This window comes from Topomyia yanbarensis, chromosome 3 (assembly GCF_030247195.1).
Source record: "Topomyia yanbarensis strain Yona2022 chromosome 3, ASM3024719v1, whole genome shotgun sequence".
NCBI lineage: Eukaryota > Metazoa > Arthropoda > Insecta > Diptera > Culicidae > Topomyia > Topomyia yanbarensis.
Window position 1 is genome coordinate 347,547,910 of NC_080672.1, and position 26,022 is coordinate 347,573,931.

General features: G+C 37.8%; 1 protein-coding gene, 1 long non-coding RNA gene and 1 other non-coding gene across 6 annotated transcripts in view; 1 reads left to right on the forward strand and 2 right to left on the reverse strand.

The window, feature by feature from the left end:
- The window catches only part of LOC131692929 (protein fem-1 homolog B), a 61,783-nt gene that overhangs the window by 12,348 nt on the left and 23,413 nt on the right, over nt 1–26,022 (reverse strand). The window lies entirely within an intron of this gene.
- On the reverse strand, nt 13,924–15,494 carry LOC131692944 (uncharacterized). The gene is made up of 3 exons (XR_009306113.1): nt 15,062–15,494; nt 14,939–14,970; nt 13,924–14,879 (listed from the first exon to the last, which is right to left on the reverse strand). It is a non-coding gene; the product is annotated as an uncharacterized LOC131692944 (long non-coding RNA).
- Nucleotides 22,490–22,562, forward strand: Trnaf-aaa (transfer RNA phenylalanine (anticodon AAA)). The gene has a single exon. It is a non-coding gene; the product is annotated as a tRNA-Phe (tRNA).

Below are 26,022 nucleotides of genomic sequence, written 5' to 3' on the forward strand. Positions count from 1 at the left end.
GCGCCAGTGTACTGAGCACCACGAACCAGCGGAAATCGCTGGACCGAAGCATGTGAGCAGACTAGTTTCACCGTCAGGGACAAGATCGAGTAGGTCGAGTGAAGCACCAGCGGTGGGTCGTCGAGTTTTCATCGAACCGAAAGCAGCGAACCAGAAGCTACGCTCTATCCGGTATCGCCGAACCGTCCTCGCCAAGTACTGGTTGGCCCTTTGAGTAGGATTTATTGACTATGCGAGTAGATTGCGACAAAACTGGGAGCTAAATGATTCGCGCAACAGGTCTAAATGGTATCGGGAGAACTTCCGACGAGGAATTGAGATGGCTCGCGAAAACAGGAACTAAATGGTTCACAGAAACGGGAGCCAAATGGCTAACGGAAGTTCATCACTGCGATTAGCCGGATATGTGTTCGGAGCTAAACCGCTCTAATGTATCATTTTGTCTTAAGACTGAATCAGCCTCCCCACGATATAACGCTTCGATGCAGTCTCGTGGAACTAAAGGAAGGAAGAAAAGTGAGGACTGTTAGTAGTGGTTAGGCACAAAAGTGAGTCCCACCTAGGGCCAATGCAGTTTTGAAGCTATTTAACCATACTATAAAACATACAGACGTTTTCAGATATCGACGAACTGAATCTAGTGGTATATGACACTCGACACTCCGGGTGTAGCTTAAAAAGTCGAGTTTCAGAGTGATTGCACAGTCTTCCTTATATGAAAAACCTTTGACCGATTTTCATGCCTTGTGTGTACAGTCGGTCCTTATGCCGCCACAACGGAACGAAAACTATTCAAGCAACCAAAAGTTAATACCTTAATGTACTCTTAAATGTTTACATTAAGTTCATAGAGAACTTTCAAGCTTTTATTGGGAATTTAGAAATTGCACTGTTCGGAAAATTATTTAAAACGAAAACTTTAGCATCCCTTTCCTATGTGAACTTTTGATTGATTCAGTAATGTTTGCTTGAATTTTTCTAGTAAAACAAATAGCTCAACCCCGCTATACGAAATCACCCTGCGGAAACGTCCACGAGAACAATCGAAAGAAAATGTAAAAAGAAAAAAATTATTTATTAAAATAAATATTTATTTTTTGTTTGCCCCCCCCCCCTTCAGAAAAAAATTTGTACTTGGACATAATTTTTAAAAAAGATTTGTAATGGCCTAAATAAATAAATAATCGCGCGCGGACTGTGAATCTAATACTTTATCTTGGGATGTTCGGGTCAGACGATAGAAGAAAGTGAGATCTTCCATATCACTAGAGTTCCCGGTGTCGCCAAGGAACGTGTTGTCTAATGGATATGAGCTTTATTTTTTCATTGGTCTTACTGAATGTATGGTCCTAAGGTATTAGGACAGAGGTTAATGGTATCCGGACGTGACCGATTCATGAGCGCGCGAAAACGGGCGTTTCTAGGTTCGCGTTTGAGACCGCGTTTGAAACTTCGTAAGTGCTAAAACGTTCTTATTACCAGGATGTTATTAAGTTTGCGCGATCGCAAACGTAGGTGTGCGTTGTTAATCGCGAAGGGTTTAAGCGTTCGTATGTTAACGTGTTTGTCACGTGAGCTCGCGTTCATTCAGCCGATTTTGATTTAAGCCGAATATACGGTACGCTAAATAATTAAACATTAAATATGCGGTATTCGGCTGAAAGCCGAATAGTACTATTCGGTGCATCTCTACTAGAGTCCTCGGTCATGTCGCCATGAGAGCTTTCTTTTTTTAATTGGTCCAATTGAAAACATTGACCTAGTCTGCTGATATCAAGGATAGAAACATCTGGAAGTGACCGAAGGCGACCGCAGGAGTTTTTAGGTTCACGCTTGAGACCGCGTCTGAAAATTTAAAGCAGCTGAAACATTCACTTTATCACCGGGGTGTTATTATGTTTACGAGATCGCGTGTGTAGGTGCCGTGGATGGTCGCGAAGGAATCAAGCATTTGTATATTAATGTTTTTGCCACGTGTATGTGGCTTCGCGTGTATAACCGCCATCAAATCGTAGAAAAATATTTGCAATATATCGCTTGTCGTGATCGGTAGCATGTAAAAGTGCTCTGCAAAATCACCCTTTTACTGAGTTGAAATCGATCTTGTTTTCGATAAGTGTATTTAAATTGCAATAGCGTAGTCCGTAGTGGTACTTGTTTAGTGAAATGAGAGTGGTTATACCGTGCATTCGTGTAATAAAGTGTCTCGAGAAATTCGTTTCTTCGCCATCTTTCGCGGCGAAACCGCACTATAGGCTACAGTGGGATAACGTGTATGTGGTGTAAAGAGAATGCATACATGCAAGATGCTTGTGAACCTAGCAATCTATATTGCTCTGGGTGATGTAAGCAATCACCGTTAGTGATACTATCTACAGCGAAGCTATGATAAAGCATAAATTCCTACATTTCATTTTGTGTATTTGAATGCTCTAATCAGGTTTCTCCTGCAAAAAGCAAGCTTATCAATAATGGTAATGGGTGAACAATTGTCTGGATCCAGTACGACCTTCACTTGAGTGTAGTAGTGAATTGCGGGTATAACAGTTTCATGTGGCACAAGTATAAAAAATAATCAGGTATCGCTTGTAGTTTAACTATTCTTCTTGGTAAATGTGTTCCCAGAATGTGTAGTATTCTGTAGGGGAGAGAGGGTAACAGTGGATCAGCAGGATCTATGAAACATTCGCAATAAAATCACAATGCATGATCGGAATCGTCTAATTCCCTCATATTTCACAATTTCTAATTCTTTACACGTGTTGCTATATTTTGGAAGAGATCTGATAACTCTATCTCTTTTAATGGATATTTGTTTGTTTTGTGATAGCCAGAGTAAATTTGCAATGATAAACATTATTCCATCTTTATGAATTACCATTCATTGAATAAATGTTTAGTCTATTGCTATTTATAGCAAATTTTATGCTCCACATTTGCCGCGAACAAAGTTTTTTGGTAGCTACTCATGGTTCTGTGTAATTTCACAATTTTCATGAATAGACCCATTGGGTAACTGTGAAACGATGGCGTATGGGGAACAGTGATTTTTGTTGGTTTTTGTGGTCTGTCTCAAAATGTCAATAAGTTCCAATTTTCCACAGTAAATACTACTCATATAGTGCAAAATTAGTAAATTTGGCCAAAGTTTGTAGAACTTGTCTCTTATTTCAGGATTGCAGCTAATATGCATATATGGTGGTTCGATGTTACGCGATGATATAGTGGATTCTTTCGTAAACAAACGATTTTCGCCTCAATATAACTTTAATTCAAAGCGTTAGGATCATTCTTCGTCAAAACAAAAGAATAAAATTTATAAATAGAATATTTCACTATAGACGACATCGTGTTTCATAGTTCCTACCCATGGGGCACACTGATACATTTTACCACAAACTGTTTATTATCCAAAAAATGTTATTTCCCGTGAATTTTACCAGCTGGAAAAAATATATGTATTAGTTAACAACATAGTGGCACTATGTATCACTTTTGATTACACAAATAACATGTATTATCATCAAAATTAAATTGTAGAAAAAATGTGTTTCATTGTTACCCTCTCTCCCCTACATTATGGAAGCAGTACTACTAATATAGTAGCTTTCGGGCAAATAGTGTCAACTAGTAGAGTCCATATCTATTGTAAAATTTTAGCTGCATATGCGAGACGTGCGCACTGATTCGGGGCGATTCAGATTTGGGTTGACGATCACTTGGTCTCATTGGGGTGGTTCGTGGTCATGAAATGGGTTGTTCTGGTTTCTCAAGTTTTGTGCTTTGGAATGGGAATGTCGGAGGCTAAGTGTTTGTGGCTCAAGATTTGGGTGGTACATTTTACTCACTTTCTGTTTTCTTGTTTCGAAGTTCGTGATGTGGTGGACAAGAGATACTCAGTTTCACGTAGTCCATCGTTTTGTGAGATTGGGTGGCTAGTCGTTCAAGTGATGGGTTATTACGAATGAGCGTGTATACGATAAGTTGCTATTCAACTTTACTATTACTAGTGAGGTTAGAGGGTATAACAGTTTAATCAGAGACGATAAAGTGGCGGGACTGTCTTTCTTTTCTCTCCTCATTCGCCTGTTGTCGTGCACAGAGCTTCAGTGCGATTCTTCGATAAAATCAGAAATTCTTTTGTCAATCGTTCTACATATCGGTAAGTGACTCTTTATATTGTTATATCAATTTTTATTGTATTACGCTAAATCGTTTCTAGGTATGGAATCTGAATCTGAAGAACAGCTATTAAGTCCAGATCGCCTCGTTTCGAAGCGCCCTGCGAAGTCGCCTGCTTTCGGAGTAGACAAACGCTTGAAAATTAAAAGCGGGAATGAGTTGAAACTCATAGTGAAAAGAGCACGTGGGGACGTGGACGATTTTTTTCTTCGGAAAACTTTCGTTGGAGCTGAGTAGACTCCAGCTATCAATCCCAATTGACGATCCGCAGCCGAGATTTTACTGTTCTGGATATACTCGCATGGTTCGGTATCGCATGGTTTTATGCCATTGACGTCATGAGCTTTGATTGGCTTAAATCAGCCCTTTGCAACTTGAAAGAAGAAGGCGTTGTACCAGAATTCAACGTTCTTCCGTACACACCGTTTCCATCATTACGTAGAGCAATCATTACGATTCCCAATACGCCTCGATTGGGAAATAGAGCTGCATTCGTGGCTTTACAAACAATTTCACGATTGAATAAAAACCTTTCAACTAAGTTGTGGAAGGTCGTGAAGATCTTTCCAATAGAAAATAGGATGCACTGCCATCGATGAAAAGTCTGTGGCCAGAATTGAGCAACAATCAAATCAAATTTATTATTCTTTGTCACAAATTCGAGTTAAAATTTACCCTAAAGCTAAACAATCCTGATTCTGTAATGCACCATTCAATATATTGTGAATTAATGATTCTTATATCATAATCTACTTTGACAACTGCTTTCATTCAATATGACGGAAAATATGCTGACCTAAATGGAAAAATAAGCGACTGTTCACATAGTTGTACGCAACATTTTGGTAATGCGATGTCTAGTGCTAGTAACGCAGCTTTGTTTCCACTTTTGAGGGTTTACATTAAAAAAAAATCGGTTGCCCGTTTCCATTGGCTTGGGAACGTCGTCGGTTCCTTGAGAGTGGTTTTCTGCTTTTCGGGGGCAGAAATGCCTCATATTTTAATGTTTGTATTGTGATTTCCCTGCACTTGTTTTTCACCTATCCTCTCTCCTGCTCCCTAATTCCTTTCCTCATTTCCCCACGGGAAAATGATGAGAGCATATGGCTAGGCACAAATCTCCGAATAATCTGGGGAACGTGCCGTTTAAGCCAATCTAAACTGATTCCTGATTCCAGTCGATATGAGAGCTTTCTTTTTTTAATTGGTCCAATTGAAAACATTGACCTAGTCTGCTGATATCAAGGATAGAAACATCCGGAAGTGACCGAAGGAGACCGCAGGAGTTTTTAGGTTCACGCTTGAGACCGCGTCTGAAAATTTAAAGGAGCTGAAACATTCACTTTATCACCGGGGTGTTATTATGTTTACGAGATCGCGGATGTAGGTGCCGTGGATGGTTGCGAAGGAATCAAGCATTTGTAAATTAATGTTTTTGCCACGTGTATGTGGCTCGCGTGTATAACCGCCATCAAATCGTAGAAAAATATTTACAAACACGGCACACAGCAAGTCAATCCACGTCGACCCGCCAGTCTGCCACGTCACCGCGCACAGACCAGTGGTTGAGCGTTGGTATGCGCAGATGCAGAGTATGAAGAAACATAGAACATAAAAAGGCGCATAAGCCATCTCGGTCTCCTCGATGCGCCACTATCGAGGCGTAATGCAATCACCATCTTAAAGCAATTGTCTGTCAGAGGTTCTGTAGCACTGATGCACGCAATATGCTTGATGATGTTTGCAATACCCTCAACCTTGGAGAGGTCTATAAAACATGAATTTTTGCATAAAAAAGGAACCGTTAAAGTACAAGGAAAAATAATTACGAACAATCGAAAAAAAATTATGGAAATCAATTAACCGTTTTTTCGGCAATCGTGATCACAGAAAAGCCATTTTTGGAAAAACGATATTTCGAGGTAAGCGAGTTTAAAGTTTCCACACTTTCGATCTACTTCTCAAAACTCTATGAAAATTGAGGATAATATTCTCAGGGAATTGTACTTTCAGATAAAAGAATAAAAAATCTTCGATCTTTTGAAAATTAAAAAGGTACCCCTTAGCTCATCTTGCTTGTGAGATAAATGATCGGGAATCAACCATATATCTGTTGAATTCAGTAAACCAATAGCATGAGAATGGTCATTGCCGGCCACGACCATCTTTACCGATACTTAGGATAAGATAGAAAATGTTCATGTAATGCCTACTTAAGAAAGGCCACCGACTCAGGACAAACTCATGTTAAAAAGGTAAATAGTCATAACTATGAAAATAATTCGAAGTTCGAAAACTGTCAAAATTGTATTTTTTATTAATCGCTATGAACCCATAAAAAATTTACAGGAAAAGCTCGACCGACAAAAAATCGTTTGCACACTTGGGTGCTTTTGATCACCTATTACCATAACAATGGACGTTCAGATTTGAAACTTAAAACATTCACGCGACCAACGCAATTACTTTTTACGGAAAAACAGAAAAAACACAGACTTTGTTACCACTCGTACTACTACCCGCTGCCGTCGCGGCGGAGCACTAGGTGCTAGAACGAACGTAATTATGAACACGTGTTAGCCCCGGTACACTGACCCCACTACACCCACGCCATCCCCTACAAATATCTTCAGCCACAGACGACACACTTCGCGGAAATAATTCCGCATTATTCCTATAAACGAGAGATTTCTTTGTCCCAGTAACCCAGGAATTGAACCACCATCACCGCGACCAAAGTCCGATTCAGTGCTTGAAATTACGCGTCGAAAATCTTGATCCCTCACTCGAGCTGCTCAGCTACCAATAGCTCGGTGATTAAATTTGCGACCATTCACCCACAAAAAGAATCGTATGGGCGAGTCGTAATTCCGTATGTCAACCTGTCTGTGTCATTTGTTGTGAAGTGATATTCGTTTATGGTTATGTAGCCTGTATTAAGGACTGAACGTTTTTATTACTGGTAGTTTTCATGCCAAAACTTTTTTTTGATAACTTATCATTAACATAGAAAGTTAAAAACCACTTAATTGCTTTCGATTAGAAGTTGAGTTCACAACAATAGATCTACGAAATGTTAGCGCTTGATTTGATGCGATAGCCTTTTTAATAATCTATTCTAAAATGGCACTTGCTCCTGTTTGGCTTAATACAGGCCATGTTGTTAACATAATTGCACTTGGCAGCAAATTTTTCATCTTGATACTACGTCCTGTCTTGGACCTAATTTCCATCATGAATAATTGGCCTGTGTTAAGCCATACCGAACCGAGCGCCATGATTTTTTTCTGGTATTTTTCATGCAAAAAATCATTTTTTGATAACTTGCCATTAACTGAGAAAGTTGAGGGATACTAATTTGCTTTTAATTACTATTTGAGTACTCAAAAATAATTTTATGTGGATGTTACTAGCATTACATTGTATGTGATAGCGTTTTATAGGCAGGCATCTTAAAATGGCGCTTGGTCCCCTTTGGCTTAACACAGGCCAATTGATCCTCCAATGGTAATCGAGTCCTAGAAGCAAAAATCAAACAGCTGCAGTGCTGGTCAGCATCCTGTCATAGAAATACAGTTTACAAAAGTTATTGCGCACTTTCACCTTAAATTGTACATTAAACGATACTTGCTCGCCGTGTTTTAAACTGCCGTCGTGTTAATGTTTACGGTAGAATCGAACATACTTTCCACTCATGTTCCTTTGTTTCGAAACTCGCGCAATAAAACAAAAATTGTATGTTATAGTCGTTCCTTACCGCTACCGCGGACGGTGACAACGGGGAATCGTATACTACGACTCGTTTTCGAACTTATAACCGGAACTTGTTGAAGGGCGGTTCTCGATCCGAGCGCGTTGAAAAACATTTTTCTTTCTTTGCATGAATTATTTTTAGCTGGAAGTGCTAATAATAAACAAGACTGACTGGCGTCGAAAGCGTGACTGCGAATAACGCCCTCAGACGTGCTGAATAACAGCTGATTCAACGGGCATCAATTATACTCGAGAGAACATCGTTTCCTTATGTAGACGCATGGTGAATCGGATAACATCACGGAACATGAATTCAAATTAATCGAATGCGTTATAAGCTTAACATCGCAGTACGATTTCAAAAAAGGTGAGTTTTCGGGAAAACCCCTTTCCCGCGGAAGACAACGGTGTTCGATTTTCAGCGCAAATATTTTTGTATATGGAAAATACACGCTGAAAGAGCCAAAAATAGCGCATCCTTCCGTGTTTTCGAATACATGACGCAGTACAGCGTTTGTTAATCCGCCTTCGTTAAATCTTTGCTTACTAGCACTTACGTTGCCAAAGGGGCGAAAATCCCGTGATTAGCGGTCGTCGATTCCTTTCTGAATGCCGCTTTTAATTACAAATTATCAATTTCATTTCAAGACTTTTTATTTTTCTCCTGTTTCTTTTCACGAAAAAATATGTGACCAGTGTTGCCTGTGTCGCCTTTTTATATGGCTTGTTTTAAGCTCACTCCCCAGTCGGTTGACTTTTGTGTTGTTGTTTGTGGCCTATTTTTTCACGGTTTCTTTTTTTTTTTCATGTAGAGAACGTCGTTATAAAAACCGTCATTTTTCGTGTGTTTATTTGCACACCAGGGCTGTGAAACCTATGCAACTATTTTCAACAATACTGAGTTGATTTCCAATAAACACTGAACCTGCAAAACTTATTGATCGTCCAAAATGAGGTCTTTCATTTGAAGTAGAATACTTCAAACGTTTCAATATTTCAGTTGAGAAATTTTCCCAGGTTTGAAATGCGAATATCTTCCTTCTACTGATCGAAATCGCAATATTTTTGCACTATCTGATCGGAAATTCGTGCACGTATTTCGTATTAAATTAGTGCGACTACTATAAATAAACCAAAACAAGGATTTTTAGAAAATCCTTCGAAAACAGCGAGGAAAATGCGCAATTTGCAAGCATATCTCATGCAGAGCCGTCAAAAAGGAGCATGTAATCGTTTCATTACATACGGGAATGTTATATATGAGAGGTTGAGAGCAAGAGTGGGTTAAAAATTCGCTGCGAGCAAAAGCGGTATACGTTTTATTTAGAGCAAAACCGGTTTAAGTACCAGTCAGAGCAGAAATGGGATAAAAAAAACCTTAGCGCAAAAGTGGGTTAAAAAGATATACCACTTTTGCCCTGAGAGGATATATATTCCATTTTTATTCTAAGAATGTTTTCAAAAATGATTTATCACCAATCAGGGAAAACTATCATCAATATGGGTATCATTTGAAAGGAGGTGGTTAGTAGATATGGGAAATCGATAATTACGCCATTTTGAATTCCAAGATGGCGACTTCCGGTTACCACAAAATAGTGAGAACCACCATCAATATGGGTGTCATTTGAAAGGGGATGGTGAGCAGACATCGAAAATTGACCACCACCGCCATTTTGAAATCCAAGATTGCTACTTCCGGTTACCACAAAATAGTGAGAACCACCATCAATATGGGTGCAATTTGAAAGGGGATGGTGAGCAGACACCGAAAATTGACCATTACCGCCATTCTGAAATCCAAGATAGCGACTTCCGGTTACCACAAAATAGTGAGAACCACCATCAATATGGGCGTCATTTGAAAGGAGATGGTGAGCAGACATCGAAAATTGACTTTCACCGCCATTTTGAAATCCAAGATGGCGATTTCCGGTTACCACAAAATAGTGAGAACCACCATCAATATGGGTGTCATTTTATAGGGGATGGTCAACAAACACCAAAAATTCACCATCACCGCCATTTTAAAATCCTAGATGGCGACTTCCGGTTATCACAAAATAGTGAGAACCACCATCAATATGGGTGTCATTTGAAAGGGGATGGTGAGCAGACACCGAAAATTGACCACCACCGCCATTTTGAAATCCAAGATGGCGACTTCCGGTTACCACAATATAGTGAGAACCACCATCATTATGGGTGTCATTTGAAAAGGGGTGTCAGTAGATATCGGAAATTGATTATTACGTAATTTTGAAATCCAAGATGGCGACTTTCAGTTACCACAAAATAGTGAGAACCACCATCAATATGGGTATCATTTAAAAAGGGTCAGTAGACATCGGAAATCGATTGTTACGCCATTTTGAAATCCAAGATGGCGACTTCCGGTAACCACAAAGTAGAGAGAACCATCATCAATATGGGTATAATTTGAAAGCGGGTGTCAGTAAATATCGGAAATTGATTATTACGTCATTTTGAAATCCAAGATGGCGATTTCCGGTTACCAGAAAATAGTGAGAACCATCATAAACATGGGTAACGTTTGAAAGGGGGTGTTCAGTAGTAGCCGTTTTAGATCCGATTTTCTTTCACTGCAAACATTACATTGCAACAACACGGTTTTATGCCTAAATGATCGACAACGACCAACCTGCTCTCGTTTACAACATATGTACTCGATGGATTTACTGACGGATTGCGAACCGATGCTATTCACATGGATCGGTTCGGCCTTCGACAAAATCAGCCATGATGTCGCAATAGCGAAGCTGGACAAACTCGGTATTCATGGATAACTTCTGCGTTGGTTCCTCGATGGAAGGCAATTCCAAATCAGCATTAAGGACTGCCTATCTGCACCATTCTTCACTACATCCGGCATCTCAATAGGTAGCCATCTCGGTCCATTAATTTTCCTCCTCTACTTTTATGACATCAATATTAAATTACAAGGACCCCGCCTTTCTTTCGCCCATGATATGAAATTTTTTCGACAAATACGGGATAAAACCGATTCCGAGTTTCTTCAGAGTGAACTGGAGAGCTTTAGTACGTGGCAGTGATGCCACAAGTACAGATTTATCTAGAAAGGTACAGATTTTCGAAGCATTTTTGGTACAGATTCTGTACGGTACAGATTACAGATTTTTGTAAAAAAGTACAGATTGGTACAGGTTTTTTTTACATGACATTAGAATGCGAGAGGCGAGAAACCTGATTCCAGCAAATCAAAGGGTTGATATCTAAGTGAAAGCCGAGCGAATCTTTTCGGAGTGCATACATTTACTCTGAGATGCTCCAATTGAATTCCTGCAAGCAGGTTTCTCGCATCCTATTGATATTACCAGCCCCATCTCAACTTCTCGCTGCCACTGATTTCCCCGAATGAAAAATATCTTTAAGAAAAAAAAATTTCAAGCAACCTTGTCAATATTTGGGTACAGAATCCGGTACAGATTTTTCTATAGAAGAGTACAGATAGAAAAGATTTTTCAACTCCCGGTACAGATTTAATTGTGGCAACACTGGTACGTGGTGTGACCTAAACAGAATGGTTTTACATCCGAGTAAATGCTCAATCGTTACGTTCACTCGGAAACGCCATCCGATTCAGTTTAACTACCATTTATTCGACTCGAGCATTCCAAGACACTCTCACATCAAGGGTGGTGGAGTCATCATGGATGCAGCACCACACACTTCATACTTCGTGGATGAGGCATGAAGACAATAAAGATAAAACAACCCAATGCAAGAGCATGGGAAGTATGAGCCTAGAAGCGCAAGAGCATGGGAGGTATGAGCCTAGAAGCGACCGGGCCCACTATATGTTGGATACTGTCAACGTCTGTACATCAACATACGGATGTCACCCCCTGGATAAGAATGATCGACCCGCGCGAAATTAAAATTTTGTGATTTGTTTCTCGCTTCAATAAAAATATTATATATGCAATTCCATATTAATTTTAGTGGTTTTAAAATAGGTTATATGAGGAAAAAAGCGAAAAAATACTAATTTTCAATAAAATTGCTTTTGGTTCACTTCAATCCATTTTTGGGTTTATTAATATTCCTTGGATCTTCAAATTTTAAAGGTGTATGAAATGACACCCATACTGATGGTGGTTTTCACTATTTTGTGGTAACCGGAAGTCGCCATCTTGGCATTCAAAATGGCGGTAATGGTCAATTTTCTGTGTCTGCTGATCTAGAGGTGTGCGCCGATGAAAAATGTCGTTGTCGGCGGCGTAGGTCTGATTTGGGCCGGCGGCGGCGGCGTATCGGCGTGACGCCGTTTGCTAAAATCATCGGCGGCGGCGGCGGCGCAAAGCGGCGTGGGATATTTTTTGATATGGATGGAAAGTAGTAATTTGCTCAATCATCTTGCTATGTTGACTATTGTGTCTGCGTGTGTCAAAATTAAACCAAATATTGATGACGTAGCGGTGTCATCAGCTTTAAGCATAACACTGTTTTTTAACCGGGAATTAATTTTATTTGAGAAAATGGAAAAAAAATAAAAGTAAATATCCAAAATTGCGATTACTAAAGATAAATTTAAACAACCGCTCCTAATGCTTGCAATGCCAACCGTTACGAATATCGATGCTAACACAGTTTCAGAAAGCAAAGTTTTATGCCATTCATTTTAATAAATATTCCTCTGAGATAAAATAACAATACCTGGTCTTCAGTCTAATTTCTACTTCTGCCTGAGCCAGACCTATACAACCGAGTGAAGTGAAATAGAATTTATTAACCTGATACCTGGAGAAATTTCTTTATGCTGAGAATGTGGATCGATTATTCAACTAAAAATCACGGAACTATTAAATAAACCACGCTTTGTCCCCATAACATGCAAATTCCTACGCGCATGTATTAACATCAGACGCCACATCGTGAACAATCCTTGCGCAATACAAAGATACATATACAAACGAGAATGCATCCCAGCGAATTGCCGACTCATCGACGATATACCTATTTGAACAGTGATCTCTATACAAATACCTACAAACGGTTCCCAAATTTGTGACAGTTGTTCAGGACATAATGACAACTGCTAAACAGCATCCAGCACCCCAAAATCAACTGTTAGCACTATCGGTGAGGATAAAAAGGCGACGTTGCTCACGCGCAAGTGCAAGAAGCAAGATGCAACATCCGACCGTCGGCACCAATACAGCTTTAACTATGAAGACCTGGACGTCAGACATGAGAGAAGCAAATAATCCCAAAGATACAGCAGACAAGCAGTCAACTGTATCCCCACCGCTAAAGAAGGTCTCCACTCTCAATAGAAAGTCACGAGCACGAGATTCTGCGGATAACCAATAATGTTTTTTGCTGAAATATTGAAATAGAAATTAACGGGACGTTTTCTGGGCCACTCTGATCGTTTGATACACCGCACTCAATATTTTGTCCACGTATATCGTTGGAAAAAATCCTTAGCATGACAAAATTACAAAATGGTGCGGCTTCCAATACAGGTTAAACATCGAATCACTTTCGAACAATAGGCCAATATGGTATGGTAGTTTCGATTGCGGCAAAGTTCTACTGTATCGATTTTGTAGACTTTTTCGGTAAATTAAAGGAAAAGAGAAACAAAGGATAAGAAAATTGAAATGCGGATTTTTCTAGAGAGAACCAGTTGTAAACGTACAGAAAACCTTCCATTATGCTGACAGAAGTATGTTTCACTAGTTTTTCGTTCCAAGTTTCATTTCGGCAGACTTTGCAGCCAAGTTTTAGGAATGTGCAGTGCTACTGCATGGCTAGTGTTACGAGGCTACTGACTACTAAGAATCCTTCCTGGCGGGGGCTGGCTTATACGACGGGTGGCTTATACGACACCAACGCCTTACCCTCTGAACTACCAGACCAAGGTTAATAGTTAAAAGTCGTACGGCTTGAATTACTATATCGAAGGCATGACGTGACGTGAGTTAACTTTCGAGGCCTGCTTTCAACATCGCCAGTAGATGTTCAGCAATCGCTATACGAGCTTTGCTTGCGTGCAAATTTGAGTAGAATGGTGATTCACGCGTGCGATGGTAATTTGCAACGTATTTTTATTTAAATATTTACACAGATTTTGTAGAAACAATTGTACTGGCTTATATGTCGGTTCATTAAGTTTTAACTGTTTCTAACCATGAAAAAGTGACATCATTCGGTCGATATGCTATCTAATTCCGCATGAGCCAAATATGTTCTTGCACTAAGTAACTTGTGTCTTTAACTACTGAGAATTCAACAGTAGGGAGTATTATGGTTTCCACAGACTGACTGTTGATTGCTGCGATCCGGATGACTATGCGAGTAGGAAGTCAGCAAAAGTATTGTCCAGGCTATTTTATTATCATATCGATTGATTGATTAGTAAAACAAGAAACGCTTAGAACAAGTATATTGCTTAACTTCTGAATATCTTAATACCTTTTACCGACCTATTCGGCTGATATTCGCTTGTCCAGTCTTTAAACAGCGGAACACTATATAAATTCACAGTTCATAAGCAAACCGCTCACAGATACGGTGACAGTTTAATTTCTTGCTGAATTGCCGTGCGGTTCGAAAGCAGCTTTGTTTCCATATGGACTACAATATGCTGCCTCAAGATTGGTAATGGTAAGAATCACACAAAACTATTACAACCAATAAGATTATCGTAAAGTAAACCAAAATTCTTTCACTCAATACACATTCAGGTCAAATTGTTGCTTCGCAATGAGAGGATCAAATGATTTCCGAATAATTATTTATTCACAATGAATAATAAAAACTTCCTAGGATGACAATGATATGTTATAAGCATATGCTATATACAATTCAGAGCGCATAACTTACGTTTAGTATTTATTCCTCTTCTATTCCTCCTATATTTGCGTTCGCAACTTATTTGTGACTTCGTGTCAATTCTGCAATATTATATTGCATTAATCCTAGTATTTTTAGTATTAAGTTTCAATGATATTACCTTCAGCAGCGTCACTAGTGACCTAATCGTGACTGTGAAGTGCGTGAATTAGGTTCCGTTAACTACAATATGAAAATTTGCATTTTATGGAGTTATACAAAAGCAGTTTAGTGGGAAACTAACCTCGAATTAGTTACAGATTGTTAAATGTGAATTTCTATCACCGATAATGATCACAGCTGCTTTACGAGTTAATACATCTAACGCGACTTGCAAATTGCAGCGTATAACTGTGTTTTAAATACAATTTCAAATAAATCTTTATAATTTATAAATCGAGTAAACTTTTTAGAATATAATCTTCAGCACACGCGGATTGGCTTTCTTCTACTGGTTGTCGTTTCATACCAGCGCGATCGAGTACACGGTGGGTCTCCTGTCATGATCGTTAAGTTTATGGGTTTTTTAGATCTGGTCGTCTCGATGAGGCGCGTGACCCATTGGGTCGTTTACAATGGACTCGGCGCGAGTTTAAATATGATCGGCGGCGCAGCACAAAAAAGGCAATCGGCGCGCTGACCATTTTTTCCTAAAATCGGCGGCGTGTCAAAATCATCGGCGGCGGCGGCGTGGCGCGGCGGCGCACACCTCTATGCTGATCATCCTCTTTCAAATGACACCCATATTGATGGTGGTTCTTACTATTTTGTGGTAACCGGAAGTCGCCATCTTGGATTTCAAAATGGCGGTGAAGGTCAATTTTCGAGGTCTGCTCACCATCCCCTTTCAAATGACACCCATATTGATGGTGGTTCTTACTATTTTGTGGTAACCGGAAGTCGCCATCTTGGATTTGAAAATGGCGGTGAAAGTCAATATTCGATGTCTGCTCACCATTCCCTTTCAAATGACACCCATATTGATGGTGGTTCTCACTATTTTGTGGTAACCGGAAGTCGCCATCTTGGATTTCACAATGGCGGTGAAAGTCAATTTTCGATGTCTACTCACCATTCCCTTTCAAATGACACCCATATTGATGGTGGTTCTCACTATTTTGTGGTAACCGGAAGTCGCCATCTTGGATTTCAAAATGGCGGTGAAAGTCAATATTCGATGTCTGCTCACCATTCCCTTTCAAATGACACCCATATTGATGGTGGTTCTCACTATTTTGTGGTAACCGGAAGTCGCCATCTTGGATTTCAAAATGGCGGTGAAAGTCAATTTTCGATGTCTGCTCACCATTCCCTTTCAAATGACACCCATATTGATGGTGGTTCTCACTATTTTGTAGTAACCGGAAGTTGCCATCTTAGATTTCAAAATGGCGGTGGTGGTCAATTTTCGGTGTCTGCTCATCATCCCCTTTCAAATGACACCCATATTGATGGTGGTTCTCACTATTTTGTGGTAACCGGAAGTCGCCATCTTGGATTTCAAAATGGCGGTGGTGGTCAATTTTCGGTGTCTGCTCACCATCCCCTTTCAAATGACACCCATATTGATGGTGGTTCTCACTATTTTGTGGTAACCGGAAGTCGCCATCTTGGATTTCAAAATGGCGGAAATGGTCAATTTTCGGTGTCTGCTGATCATCCTCTTTCAAATGACACCCATATTGATGGTGGTTCTCACTATTTTGTGGTAACCGGAAGTCGCCATGTTAGATTTCAAAATGGCGGTGGTGGTCAATTTTCGGTGTCTGCTCACTATCCCCTTTCAAATGACACCCATATTGATGGTGGTTCTCACTATTTTGTGGTTATCGGAAGTCGCCATCTTGGATTTCAAAATGGCGGTGGTGGTCAATTTCCGATGCCTATTGACCTATACGGATCCTACATTACACGATCTCTAAGGCATCGAAAAATTTAATAAAATTTCATTTCCCACAAGTCCGAATAAGAAAATTCTGATTCTTTTCTTAGCGCAAAAATGGGTTAATATTCTATACCAGTCTTGCCCTGAAAATTTTGTCGAACCATTTTTGCGCGAATTAATATTTGATCCACTTTTGCCTGAGGTGTGATGACTATACCATTTCTGATCTAACAGAATATTTTAACCCACTTTTGCTCTGAACAAAATTTTAACCCACTCTTACTCTCAGCCAGTGTTGCCACAATTAAATCTGTACCGGGAGTTGAAAAATCTTTTCTATCTGTACTCTTCTATAGAAAAATCTGTACCGGATTCTGTACCCAAATATTGACAAGGTTGCTTGAAATTTTTTTTTCTTAAAGATATTTTTCATTCGGGGAAATCAGTGGCAGCGAGAAGTTGAGATGGGGCTGGTAATATCAATAGGATGCGAGAAACCTGCTTGCAGGAATTCAATTGGAGCATCTCAGAGTAAATGTATGCACTCCGAAAAGATTCGCTCGGCTTTCACTTAGATATCAACCCTTTGATTTGCTGGAATCAGGTTTCTCGCCTCTCGCATTCTAATGTCATGTAAAAAACCTGTACCAATCTGTACTTTTTTACAAAAATCTGTAATCTGTACCGTACAGAATCTGTACCAAAAATGCTTCGAAAATCTGTACCTTTCTAGATAAATCTGTACTTGTGGCATCACTGCTCTCAGCCTCTCAATATACAGGTCACGCGAGTTTGTTTTGTATCAGTGGCTGCTCGCTTACCACACGAGCAACATGCTCGTCCGGACGGTACAATGAGCGGTATCATGTTTGCGTTCCCGTACCAAGCGTCACCGCAAGGTTCTTCGTAATAAAATCCAAGGAATCACCAAATCCGCCATTCGGCGTCTGGCTCGTCGTGGTGGTGTAAAATGCATTTCCGATTTAATCTACGAATGCTGATGGTGTGCAGGAAAATGTCATCCGAGATGCCGTGACCTACACTGAACACGTCAAGCGCAAAACCACAATGAATGTCTTTATATGGATTTGGAAGTTGAAAAGGTATAGAACTCACTTGTATCATTATAAAAAGGGCCTTTTCAGGGCCACCAAAATTATTCCGAAGAATAAGTTTGCATTTTCTGTTTCATGGACTGTTTCTCTCTGGAGAGCAATTTGGGTTAAACCCTAAATTGTGATTTATTTCAGTACGCAAATTGCAAATATGGTCAGAAACAAACTGAAGTGAAGGGGAAAACATTTTTACTAGGCGCATTCAAAAAAGGTTTCAGTTCTCAAACATTTTACCAAGGTGCCGTATCACATTACTCTCTTTACCCTGAGTGTTCGATAATCTCCGTATTGGAAACACAATTTGAATTTTGTTCTTTATCGTCCTGAAAATAACGGTTTTTACAAGAGCATTTCTTTGGTAAGTCTCAGCGTTCGATTTATGCTTTCTTTTCGGTCTACTTGGGAAGCAGTACGGCTTGGATATTTCGCAACATACCGCCCTGAGCAATTGTCACTCCGGAGAGCAGTTTGTTCAACTTTTCGTTGTTACGAATCACCAGCTGCTGAAGACGTGGGATAATTCGTCTTTTTGTTGTCACGGGCAGCATTTCCTTCCAATTTAAACACTTTAGCAGCAAGTCCGATTCAGTGCTTGAAATTCCATTACAGCTAGTAAGTAAACGGCACTCAGACGCGTTCAATACAATTTGCTTGTGTATCGACCAACGAAGGGGAGGAGCTACCAAGAATACATATTGAGGGCAACACAAAAAAGGACGAGCTTACATTGTGCGGTAGTCAGGTATAAAAACATAGCATGCTGCTGCTCAATATCAGTTTGTTTGTATCGTCGTACCATATACGTCGATCTAAATGTTTCCGAACATTGTTAAAGGATACAAGAAGAAGCGGCCGTCCGTTTGTAGCTGCCAGAAAAGTTCACCAAGCACGCCGTCTCAGATGGCACAAAACACTAGCTCCAACTAAATTCCGAATACTGCCCAAACAAAAGGCCCTTTTCAGGGCCATCATTTATCAACAAAGAATCGAATTGAAGTTTTGTTAGTACAAGCATCAGAAAGCTTGCCAAGAGCGTTGGAGAGTAAGTGAGCCCTTGTGAACAATATCGTCGGCATGTCGTAGAATGGCACGAAATAAAAAGTTATCATTTGTGTGATTTGTTGACAGTTTCGTGTAATGATTCAATTTACAATAACATTCATTAAATGCTCTTTTTAGGATTACCATAGGGGAGAGTGGGTACGCTTTATCCCACTTTCGTTTTTTTCTCATAACTTTTCAATGAAATAAAAAATTCAATTGCAAAATTCGCCATCTTGTAGTCAATTCGAATTGTAAGAGCTATGAATAATGTGTAAATCCGAATACTATGTCCTGTCAGTAGTAGGAACAGTTTTGAAAATCATGCCAAAATGAGGTTTTTGTAAAAACATGTGGTAACTTGATCCCCCACCTACTAGGGCTAAAGAAACAATGCACACTAGGACCTATAGATACGAAAGTTCAGCTAATAACCTATCCTGACAAATTAATTGATAAGACTAACTTTTTAGATGCACGACAAACTTTAACCACAGTAGAAAGTCGAGATAAGTATTTGCGGTAAATCAATGCTGTTTAACTGGCTTTTTCAACCTTCAATAACTTATACCATCATTTGTTCATGGAAAATACATTTTAGATCAATTAATAGTGCCAGGTATGTTATGAAAATTATGTTTTTCTATTTCTATACATTTCGAAAGTATTTGAGAGAACTAATGATAGGGATGTATTCTTGATCCCAGTGTTACAGGGATCAAACATACCTTGTGTATGAGGCATACAAAATTTTTTTTTTTTGTATATGTAGTGAAACTTTTTATTCGACAAACGTGTTTTTCTAAGCAGAAGTCCTTAGAAAGTAATCGTACTTGAAAATATTTATTAATAATTAGTTCGCCGATCTCATACAACTGATCAAAAAATGTATGAAAAGATCTTCGAGATGGATTTAAACACATATTTTCTAAAATATTATACAACTTTTCCAAACTAAATGTAATACATCAGATATGCTTTTTAAACATCATAAACGACCAAATACTTCATTTTCTTTTTATATTGTGGTAAATTTATGAGTATAGATTAGGAGATATGGCCAGGGAATCCAATATCCCCAAGAATCAAGTGTCCTCACTCTCCCCTATAGATAAATATGTTCGAATATTTTAGACTTCGATGTACGTGTATCGATATTTCGGTATTTCCAATAGAAATAACAAAATATCTGCTTTTAATACAACCTATCAGAAGATAGTCAAAATTGTAGCATTTGTACAACCAGTCTAAAGTGTATTCTACTTCACACCGGTTATGTCTCTGACATTACCCACCCATCTTTTTATTAGGCAAAATGAAAAAAACGACAGATAAAAAGACGGTCAAATCTTTTTCATTGTCTTTAGTACCTAAAACGCCGAGTTAGGTTCAGTCGAGTCCAGTCACGGCATTGAGAAGCCTTGTATAAGAGGTAAAATACTACGAATAACTAGTTGATAATGAAACGATTTATTATAATACCTGAAAAATAACAAAACCTTGTCCAATAACAAAATTCACTGTATGGAGGTATTTAATAAGGTATTGATTTGGTATTTGTAAAAATCACTGGAATACATAAATAATACTAAAATAAAATATTATACCTCATTGAGACATTAAGCAGGCATTGAAAAATGTTTCTTCAATACCTGCTTAATACCTCAATGAGGTATTAATAATAATCAATTATTATCAGGTTTTGGTATGATTCCAGAAAATAGTATGCTCGGGTTATTGACCAGTTATTCTCTCCTGGTAGGTATCCTACCATTTCAGCTAATTTATTGAATAGAGTTAGCAGAAACTTCACTATCCAAAATGTTCAAACGGGCCAGTAACGAACACATTTATCCTCATACCCGATCAGAATGAAATAACAAGATTATAACAAAACACAATTTTTGTAACCTATTGTGTTATAAATTAGGTCTCGTTAGTAATTAAAATAACAGAAATTTTATAACAAGTAGCAGCGCGAGATATAGTTTTGAAATATTTCTGTTATGTGTTTCTGATCGGGTATGGTAACCATGAAAAGGGCATTTAATGAAAGTGAAACAATTCATTTGGTAACAGTAGAGAATCGGATATACTTGTACCGTCATTTCACTATTTCCTTTAGATATACTTATTTTGATAAAACCTTCCAGAAATTTGTAAAAATTGCAGCATTCGTATCTAAAGTGTAAGCTACTTCATTACAGTAATGTCTCTGACATTACCTACCCATTTTTCTAATCTAAAACAGAAAAATTGTTCTGAAAACCTAATAAATGCATAAGCTAAAGCGCTTTAAAGCTGCACTTTTATGAAATACCGACAAAAAACAAAATTACGTGTTTGTCCAACGAGCTTTCTGTCTCGTTGTGGTACTGAATTATGCCCCCTTGCTGTGGTGAAGTTTATCCACCGATAATCTGACATGACATTCTATTTTTAGATTTGGCAAGAGATTATTAGAGAGTTGACGCAAAAATCGGTAACTCGTACTGTCAAACGGACATTTGTATTTGACAGTACGAGCTACAAAATGTTGCCTCAACTCTCTAGTAATCGACAAAACTGTCATGTATCGTTTAGAGTTCCTACATTAAAGGTCTGGTCAAGAGAAAGTTGACAGCCATAGCTTCAAGAAATGTGGCTCAAAAAAGTTTAACTAAACTTGAAATTGTTGAAGCGTATTAATCTTAGCAATATATGTTCCGGTTTTATTGAACAGTTGACATTTATTTCATATTTTGTAAAGATAGATATTTGACAAAATATCGAGCAATATGCTAAATTCAGAGTACAAGACATATAACAATGTCGTTGCATATACTGCATTTTCGACGAAAAATCTTTGAAATCTGATAGTAAATCGTTTCATTCCCGAACAACGAAAATGGAATGGTTTATCAAACAATGTGTTTGAAAAATGTTGTTTTTTTCGATTTACTTTTCATGAAGTCAACTGAAGTACAAAGTTAGTCAATACCACTATACTTTCCACTTGAAACGTTCATATAAAATGCTCATGTGAATAAAAAAAACTTCTGCTCGTTTGAATGTCAAACTCATCTTGTCTAGACTTTTACTAGAGTACAATAGTGTTCTTTTATGAGAGACATGTTAAGTAATGATGTGTAACTCATTATTCAGATGGAGCTACTGTTCCGACGTAATTTAGTTTAAATTATTTTTTATGCACGTGTCCACTGGAAAACAGACAGAGAAAGAATGACCGGAACAGTGAGAATGTCTCCTATAAGCAGATCATCACCTCTCCCTCTCACCGATTGGGCCAAATCTCTCTCGTTATCTATATTTAGGTCCAGTGGACTGCGCCCAAGGCTTGAGATATTTATTATCACTGTTTGCCCCATTTCCTAATGGGATTTTCGATTGATTGACACCGGTGTAGTGGATTGCACTGGTTTTGCACTTTCTAGCAGAAGTGTCAATGGAACATACCCAGTTTTCTGCACTTCTGCAAGAAAGTGCAAAAACGGTGCAGTTTCGGTGCACTCCACTACACCGGTGTCAATCAATCGAAAACCCCATAACTCGATGGGTCAATTAGGAGGTATTGGAGGCTGCAGCGGTGATCACAAAAACTGTTGGGTACATGTGATGGCATCATCACATTTCCTCGATGGCGGAGTGGTTAACGCACCCAACTAAAGACTGGGAGATCGCAGGTTCGATTCCTGCTTGAGGACATATCTTTTCTCAGTGTTTCCAATAAAAGGTGAATTTTCACCGTTTCTTCATTCTCACCGTTCCGGTCATTCTTTCTCTGTCTGCTTTCCAGTGGACACGTTCATAAAAAATCCTTAAGAAAGAAAAAAACAAATACTCACGTCCAAACAAGGAATATATTAAATTATTTGCCAAAAATTTTCACCGAAATCGTTCTAGTTGTCATGTCGGTTTGTTGGTGATTTTACCCCGACACAAGTGCGTTTTGTCCTGACCATTTTCCAAAAAGTAATATATAATGATTTTGAAACATTGTATATCTTACATGTTTTTGAACATTTTGCAAAGCGTTATGATTGCGACTACAGGGGAAAATGTTGGTTGAATGATATTTATTCAATTCTCCTAATTAATGTTCTATAGCTAAGCTACGATCCTATTTCCTTAGGGACGTTAGCCCCATCTTTTCGTAAATAATAATATGCTCAATCCTTAACCAAGCAGGTTTCTTAGAGTGGTATTTTCTCAATAACCCTGCAATTGTGACGTATGATAATCGACAACGAATGCAGTACCAGGACATTACTTTTAATTACTTGTTGAGCCGCGATATATGCAAACAAAATAAGTAATATGGACATCGCGTCATCTAGCTGCACATAAACTAAACTTAAACATTGATGATTTATCTGTACACGCACCTGACGCCACATATAATTTAAAGAGCAAGAAAGCGCGGTTCTCTCGCACAAAAAGAAAGAGATTTCTGCTTTTTCTGTGGTGTGTCATCAGTTCATCACTGAATCTTCCGTGTGTATTACCTACGTATTACCTACCACCACCGACGAATGCGAGCTGACATGAAACACAGCAGCTGCTACGCTTACAACGTCAGAACACAAACTAACGATTTTTTCTCATGTTCCCTTTTTATATCTGTTGCTGTTCACTCGATGACAGTACCAGTCAAAAAAAATTGGCCGGGATTAGGTTGACGGTTTTCAGAGTGATTGCATAACCTTTCTATATGAAAAAGGCAAAAACGCAGGCTCTCGCATTTTTACCTGCCGAAAAAATATCTGACGCCTTCGTAAACATCAAATCATCAGTACCGACTGAACTTACTAGATTTTTCAAATGTGTTGAAGAATATTATGTGTTAGGCAAATCCAGACTAACAACAAAATCAGGTCGAGTACATACAACGGAACCTTTGTTCCTCCTGGTTTTTGGTCGGTTTACCGATACGTGAAAGATGGAATCCCACGTACCACCAACCAAATTGAAGCATGGCACAGTCGTTGGAATCGTCTGGTGGGTCGCAGTGCTGGTCTGATGCATATCATCGAAGAACTGAGACAAAAGGAAAAATTTATCGCTTAACAAATCTTAGCGCATATGTCACTAACCTCCGAGAAGAAGCGTCGTACCAAAGATCAGATAATTGATGCGAAACTTTGCAAAATTGTTACGAACTTACAAAATTTTGATACTATTGATTATCTTCAAGCAATAGCAGCGAATCTGGGCTTGCAATCAAGATGATTTTTTTAATTAAATTAATGCCTATGACGGTTAATACGAATAAAATCATTGAATATAATTTATTTTGTTTTAAATTGTACATAAACTATTGAAAGAAACAGAACCAGAACAAAAGCTTAATTCACTGAATTTATCTACACAAGGATTTTAAAAGTAAAATTTGCTTTGAGTCAGATATCATAAATTGTGGAAATATGAAATGAGGAATTTGCAAACTTTCGCATTAAAGAACAGCTCATAGTTAAAAGAAGGATGAACTTTCAGTAAAGTATGTCATTTATCTTTCAATAATTAGGATCAGTACAGACCAGATATTTCATTGATCATTGATGATTCTCCCTTCTTTTAAACATGAGCTGTTCTTAAATAGAAAGATTGTCAAAATTTCTATTTAAAATTTACATAAGTAGAATGAAATTCTTAGATGCTAACTTATCGTTAATCCAATGTTCGATTTGCCAAATAAAAAAATATGCCAAAGAAGCCAAATGGAGTTATGCCAAATGGTGTTATGCCCAATGGCGTTATGCCAAATAGCGTTATGCCAAATGGTTTTTATGCCAAATGGTCATTATGCCAAATTGCCATTACGCCAAGTCACCTTTATGCCAACTGACTATTATGCCAAATAACCAATATGCCAAATGGTCATTATGCCATATGACATTATGCTAAATGGCATTATGCCATATCACATTATGCCAAATGGGGTAGAACCCAAGACACGACCATTGTTGACATTGAAAATGCAGCATGGCTAGCGAACACCATGCGCGAATTTATTTCATCGTATCAATATTGCATCATTTTTCAGGACAAACACGCATTACGTTGTTACTTTTAATGTTAATGGTAAAAGATACAGAATTGATCATTAACAAGCATACATTTAAGACAAGCTAATAAAAGAAATTTTCTATTTCAATTATTTTTCCATTATATATATATATATATATATATATATATATATATATATATATATATATATATATATATATATATATATATATATATATATATATATATATATATATATATATATATATATATATATATATATATATATATATATATATATATATATATATATATATATATATATATATATATATATATATATATATATATATATATATATATATATATATATATATATATATATATATATATATATATATATATATATATATATATATATATATATATATATATATATATATATATATATATATATATATATATATATATATATATATATATATATATATATATATATATATATATATATATATATATATATATATATATATATATATATATATATATATATATATATATATATATATATATATATATATATATATATATATATATATATATATATATATATGTATATATACATAATAAGTTAATAAGTAATAATAAGTTGTAATAAGGACGATGCGATGTAAATGGAAGCCCCACCTTTTGTATAATAAACGAGAATATTTTCATTATCCTTTTTGGTATGGCTTTCGCTTAGTGACAGGGTTGCCACATTCACTGATTTTCTTGGATGTTTTGCAAAACCCTTCGTGTTTGTAGATTATTGATTTCAAGAATGTTTGCTTATATTATGATTAATAAAAGGAATTTTCCAATCCAATTTTTTTTACAATATGTATTCGTCCTAATACGGACGGAAGAACGGTTTGTAGATAGCTATGTTTGGTGATACAGGACGAGAATCTATTGTTTACTCACAGACACATTCCCCTCTCGCAGCTCATGTCAAATGAGCACCATATGACACAATGCGATCGCTTTTATCAAGTTTTTGGTGCAGATGGAAGACCATCCTTTTGTACGACAAATAAAAATATTTTCATCGTTCTTTTTGGTGTGGCTGTCGCTTAGTGACAGAGTTGCCACATTCACCTATTTTCTTAAGGGGAG